This window comes from Podarcis melisellensis, assembly GCF_964234715.1.
Source record: "Podarcis melisellensis genome assembly, chromosome: 2".
NCBI classification, from domain to species: Eukaryota; Metazoa; Chordata; class Lepidosauria; order Squamata; family Lacertidae; genus Podarcis; species Podarcis melisellensis.
This window is the reverse complement of record NC_138529.1, coordinates 116,149,838-116,156,022: the sequence shown is the minus strand read 5'-3', so window position 1 is coordinate 116,156,022 and position 6,185 is coordinate 116,149,838. Positions and strand designations below refer to the sequence as shown.

Genomic DNA, 6,185 nt, shown 5'->3' with positions numbered 1-6,185 from the left:
GCTCCTCTGTCCAGAGAAAGCAGAAGGAGCGCCCAGCAAAGGCCGCAGGGCAGGAAAGGGGGAGGAATGGCAGGGAGTAAACAGGGAGCCAGGAGAGTCTCTTGCCAGCCAGGGAGGAGCAGGAGGAACAAGAATTATTATTATTTTATTCATTCATACCCCGCCCATTTAGCTGGATTTCCCCAGCCACTCTGGGTGGCTCCCAACAGAAAATTAAAAGCACAATAAAAGATGAAACATTAAAAGCTTTCATCAACAGGGCTGTCTTCAGATGTCTTCTGAAAGTCAGATAGGTGTTTATTTCCTTGACATCTGATGGGAGGGCTTTCCACAGGGCGGGTGCCACTACCGAGAGGGCCCTCTGCCTGGTTCCCTGTAATTTGGCTTCTGGCAGCGAGGGAACTGCCAGAAAGCCCTTGGAGTTGGACCTCAGTGTCCGGACTGAACGATGGGAGTGGAGACGCTCCTTCAGGTATACTGGGCCAAGGCTGTTTAGGGCTTTAAAAAAGGTGGGCCCCTGGGGATATACAGTGGTACCTCGGGTTACATACGCTTCAGCTTACAGTCTCCGCTAACCCAGAAATAGCACCTCAGGTTAAGAACTTTGCTTCAGGATAAGAACAGAAATCGTGCAGAAACAGTGGGAGGCTAAAGTGGTGCTTCACGTTAAGAACAGTTCCAGGTTAAGAACGGACCTCCAGAACGAATTTTCTTAACCTGAGGTACCACTGTAACTAGCCATCTGCAGCTGTAGTAATTTTATCTTATGTTCAAGATTTCTAAACACCTGATCCAAAAGGTCCTTCAAGTGGCGCAGTGATCCAATGGTAGCTAGAACACAACTAAAACCCACAAACCAATTTAGAAACCAGTATGCATAAAGCCATCATTGAAAAAAATCATCCCTCTCCACTTCCCATTTTGCCTGCTGGGCAGCATGTTTGGTCTTCAAACACCGGAGGAAGGAGGGAGTATGGGGTGGGACAAAACACCCATTTCCCCCAGTCTTAAATTTAGTTATCCAGATTTTCACGTCTTATTAAAAAACAAACACACACTGAAGGTCAAATCTCCAGTTGCCTCATCTATCATTGGAGGGGGAGGTGAGGGGAGATGGTTTCCACACCTTGCCTTGGAGTGCCTATAAAGAAGGGAATTGTTCTGTCCTTGCAGGGATCAGTGAGCTTTGACAGGTGTCCTTGCATTTCGCTGACGACAACTGGGCCCTACGGAGAGCTCTGTACAAGGACGTCATGGTGGAGGTTCGTGAGATGGTGACCTCTCAAGGTAAGGATCCTTTTCGCCTTCATTAATAGTTATAATAGCTATGGGTTCCTCAGTGGCTCGGAGTGCCTTCCTTTTGTTTGTTTTTCTCCCAAGTTAAAGGCCAGAAGCCTGGCTGAGAATAAATATTCTTGCTTCTCTGCTACAATTAGCCAGTGATGGCTTCTGGGTTGCCTCCCTGGGGGAGAGCATTCTTTAGGTGGGGAGCCAGCACTAAAAGACACATTCCGTATTGCCTCTCTTTGCCCCTCAATTGGAGAGGGCACTGTGAGAAGGACCTCAGACGATGAGTGCAGGCTCTAGGTGGATTCATGAGAAGCAGCCATTGAGCTACATAAGTCAAAATCAGCACCTTGACTTGAAGACAGGAACCCAGATATGCTCAGAGCCTCTTGCACCGGTCAGCACTCTGTAGTTTCTGAACGGTCTTCTAAAGCAGCCTGAAGTATAATGCATAGTGGCAATCTAGCGTGGAGAATGGTAGAAAAAGCATACTAACAAGCTTCTGTGTGGGGGATCCTAATTTGTAGAATACTTGAGTATATTGTTATCTTGTTATTGTTATTGGTTTCTATTGATGTATTGGTTTGTTTGTTGCATATGTAGAATATTCTGTTTCTTAATATTTGAGGTTTGATTGCATTTTTATATATGCTGCAAGCCACCCAGAGAGGCTTGGGAAACCCAGCCAAACGCTTGGGATATAAATCAAATAAATGCTACTATTGTTATTATTCATTTTGGTTTTTCAACAAGCTCTGCAGATCTAGGCTTTTCAAGCTTCTCTGAGTTGCAGTGCTGTATCATCAATGCTCAGGGGTGGCCTCACTTCTGCCCCCACAATGGGGGCTCAAAATCCATAAGGAGCGTACCCCTGCAAGTTGGGTCGGGTGGTCCCCCCTCACCCCACGAGACCTCCAAGGGGTGCAGACACCTCCCCCCACTCACTGGCAAAGAGCCTTTTCAGATCCTGACAAAGCTGAGTGGTGGAATGTCTGCCCTCTTGTGGACTTGCCCTTGTTGGGGGGAGGATCCTTTTCTGGACTTGGCTGGAGGGGAGAGGACTCACAGAGCTTTGCTGCCCATCCCACTTCGCCCCTGGAGGCCGGGGAGACTAGCAGCAAAGCTGAGCCCCTTTGAGGGTGACACCTGAGACAGCCACCTCATACAGGCCCATAGACAGGCAGGCTTTGTTGATGTTATTGCCTGCTGGTTTAAATTTTGTTATTTATGGCTTGGTTAATCTTAGGACTGCTCACCAGAACTTTTCTGATACAAATAACCCTTGATTAAATGGTGATATTTTATTTAAACCAGGTATCACACCATTTGTTTTCATGTAAAACGCCTTTAACATAGTGCCAGGCCTTGAGTTTTGATAAGGAAACAGCTGTATCAACCTTTATTTTAAAATTTTTATTCCATCAGGAGATGTTTGGGGGGTCCTGGATGAGGAGGAGCCATCAGAAGTCTGGCCAGAAAGAGGTGAGGAGCAAGAGAAGGAAAGGAAGTTGGGGGTTCAAGATGGAGCCAACAAACAAGAGGGGAGAGAAACAGTGAAGCCAAGGGATGAACACAGTGTTTCCCAAGAAGATGAAAATCAACTTAACAGGGTGGAGAAAAAACATGAATGTACTGTGTGCGGAAAGAGATTCTGTAGTCGCTCAGACCTTACTATGCATCAAAGAGTACACTCAGGTGAAAAACCTTATGAATGCATGGAGTGTGGAAAGAGATTCAGAAGCAGTAGCCACCTTAATGTGCATCAGAGAACTCATACAGGGGAGAAACCTTATGAATGCATGGAGTGTGGAAAGGGCTTCAAATCCAGTAGCCAACTTAATGTGCATCAAAGAACTCATACAGGGGAGAAACCTTATGAATGCATGGAGTGTGGAAAGGGCTTCAAATCCAGTAGCTACCTTAATATGCATCAGAGAACTCATACAGGGGAGAAACCTTATGAATGCATGGAGTGTGGAAAGAGTTTCTTTGACAGTAGTACCCTTACTAAACATCAAAGAACTCACACAGGGGAAAAACCATATACATGCATGGAGTGTGGAAAGAGCTTCAGTCGGAGTTCCTCCCTTAATGTGCATCAAAGAACTCATACAGGGGAGAAACCTTATGAATGCATGGAGTGTGGAAAGAGCTTCAGTGCCAGAAGCATCCTTATTAGACATCAAAGAACTCATACAGGGGAGAAACCTTATGAATGCATGGAGTGTGGAAAGGGCTTCAAATCCAGTAGCCAACTTAATGTGCATCAGAGAACTCATACAGGGGAGAAACCTTATGAATGCATGGAGTGTGGAAAGGGCTTCAAATCCAGTGGCCAACTTAATGTGCATCAAAGAACTCATACAGGGGAGAAACCTTATGAATGCATGGAGTGTGGAAAGAGCTTCAGTGCCAGAAGCATCCTTATTAGACATCAAAGAACTCATACAGGGGAGAAACCTTATGAATGCATGGAGTATGGAAAGAGCTTCAGTGCCAGAAGCATCCTTATTGGACATCAAAGAACTCATACAGGGGAGAAACCTTATGAATGCATGGAGTGTGGAAAGAGCTTCAGAGACAGTGGCCAGCTTAATGTGCATCAGAGAACTCATACAGGGGAGAAACCTTATGAATGCATGGAGTGTGGAAAGGGCTTCAAAACCAGTAGCCAACTTAATGTGCATCAGAGAACTCATACAGGGGAGAAACCTTATGAATGCATGGAGTGTGGAAAGAGCTTCAGAGACAGTGGCCAGCTTAATGTGCATCAGAGAACTCATACAGGGGAGAAACCTTATGAATGCATGGAGTGTGGAAAGGGCTTCAAATCCAGGAGCCAACTTAATGTGCATCAGAGAAATCATACAGGGGAGAAACCTTATGAATGCATGGAGTGTGGAAAGAGTTTCAGAAACAGTGGCCAACTTAATGTGCATCAGATAACTCATACAGGGGAGAAGCCTTATGAATGCATGGAGTGTGGAAAGAGTTTCAGAAACAGTGGCCAACTTAATGTGCATCAGATAACTCATACAGGGGAGAAGCCTTATGAATGCATGGAGTGTGGAAAGAGATTCAGATCCAGTAGCTACCTTACTTTGCATCAAAGAACTCATACAGGGGAGAAACCTTATAAATGCTGGGAATGTGGAAAGAGTTTCTTTGACAGTAGTACCCTTACTAAACATCAAAGAACTCACACAGGGGAAAAACCATATAAATGCATGGAGTGTGGAAAGAGCTTCAATCAGAGTGCCTCCCTTAATGTGCATCGACGACTTCATACAGGTGAAAAACCTTATAAATGCATGGAGTGTGGAAAGAGCTTCAGTGACTATAGTACCTTTACTAAACATCAAAGAACTCACAGGTGAGAAACCTTATAAATGCATGGGGTGTGGAAAGAGCTTCAGTCACAGCAGGTCCCTTAACATGCACCATAGAATTCACACAGGGGAGAAGCCATATAAGTGCATTGAGTGTGGTGAAAGCTTCAAGTGCAAGTCTCACCTTAAATGACATCAGACACCTCATACAGGGAACAAACTGCATGAACGCCTGGAGTGTGGAAAGAGGTTTGGTCACGGTAGCCTCCTTACTTTGCATCAAAGAACTCATACGGGGGGCAAACCGTATAAATGCTTGGAATGTAGAAAAAGCTTCAGTGACTCTAGCACCCTTCATGCACATAGGAGAATTCACACAGGGGACAAACCATATAAATGTTTGCAGTGTGGAAAGAGCTACCGCCGCAGTAATCACCTTTCTCGACACCGAGAAAAAACTCATTCAGGAGACTAACCCTATGAATGCTGATGTATGGAAAGAGCTTCCGTTACAGTGGTAAAAGCTGTTCTCCAATTGGAGTGCTCGCAGACCAGTGTTTCCTAATAGGGAGTTAGTAGCTCACTCTTTGATGATGTGCAATTCTTCACCTTCATCCATGCACGAGGGCTTTTCCAGTATAGCAAGGAAGCAGCTTAAGGACCAAATACTTTACTGTCGCAAAAGTTCAGGCCTCAGCCCAGTATACCTAGAGGGACGCTATAAAAAATTATCGCAGAACAGCATCTTTGTGTATGCCTTAACTAAGCAGTAGATCTCTACCAATATGCTCTCTCTATTCTGAACCAAGTTTATTCTTGATTTGTTATGTAAGATACCTGATGTGGATGATCAACTGAAAGTCACATATTTGTTGTCTTGTTTGAGAAATCTGTGACAAAGTTGCTGCCCAAAAATTGAGAATGTTCATTGAGGAGAACATGGTGGACCTTAAAGATTTAATTGGGAATGACCTCTAAAAACTTATTTGTGTGTGTGTGATATAGACTGATACTGTATTTTAATGCCATATTTATGTATATATGTCATATGACCATAATGGTTCAAACAACAAACAATAAACATATACCGCTTGTAGGCTTTTGCAGATACAGTTACGTACAGATAGATGGACTGTATAGGCAAAAGTGAGTAACAAGAAAATAGTATTTCTCATGCCTTAACATGTTAGAAGCTGATTGGTTACTGCTGCAGAATCCTATAGTAGTAGTATTACAAATAATAATACTAATACTAATAATAATAATAACTTAAACAAATTATTACTTATACCCCACTCATCTGGCTGGGCCTCCCCAGCCACTCTGGGCGGCTCCCAACAGAATATTAAAAACACAATAAAACATCAATTTATTATTTCCTTGACATCTGAAGGGAGGATGTTCCATAGGACGGGCGCCACTCTGCAGGGTTCCCTGTATCCTCACTTTTTGCAGTGAGGGAACCACCAGAAGGCCCTTTGAGGAGGGCCGATGGGGGTGGAGACGCTCCTTCAGGTATACTGGGCTGAGGCCATTTAGGGCTTTAAAGGTCAGCACTAACACTTGGAA

At 44.3% G+C, this 6,185-nt stretch overlaps 1 long non-coding RNA gene across 1 annotated transcript; it reads left to right on the top strand.

Moving 5' to 3' along the window:
* The first annotated feature begins 499 nt into the window (after positions 1 to 499).
* On the top strand, positions 500 to 2,868 carry LOC309365293. Its single transcript, XR_014165973.1, has 3 exons — positions 500 to 533; positions 739 to 1,287; positions 2,713 to 2,868. It is a non-coding gene; the product is annotated as an uncharacterized lncRNA (long non-coding RNA).
* Positions 2,869 to 6,185: the final 3,317 nt, after the last annotated feature.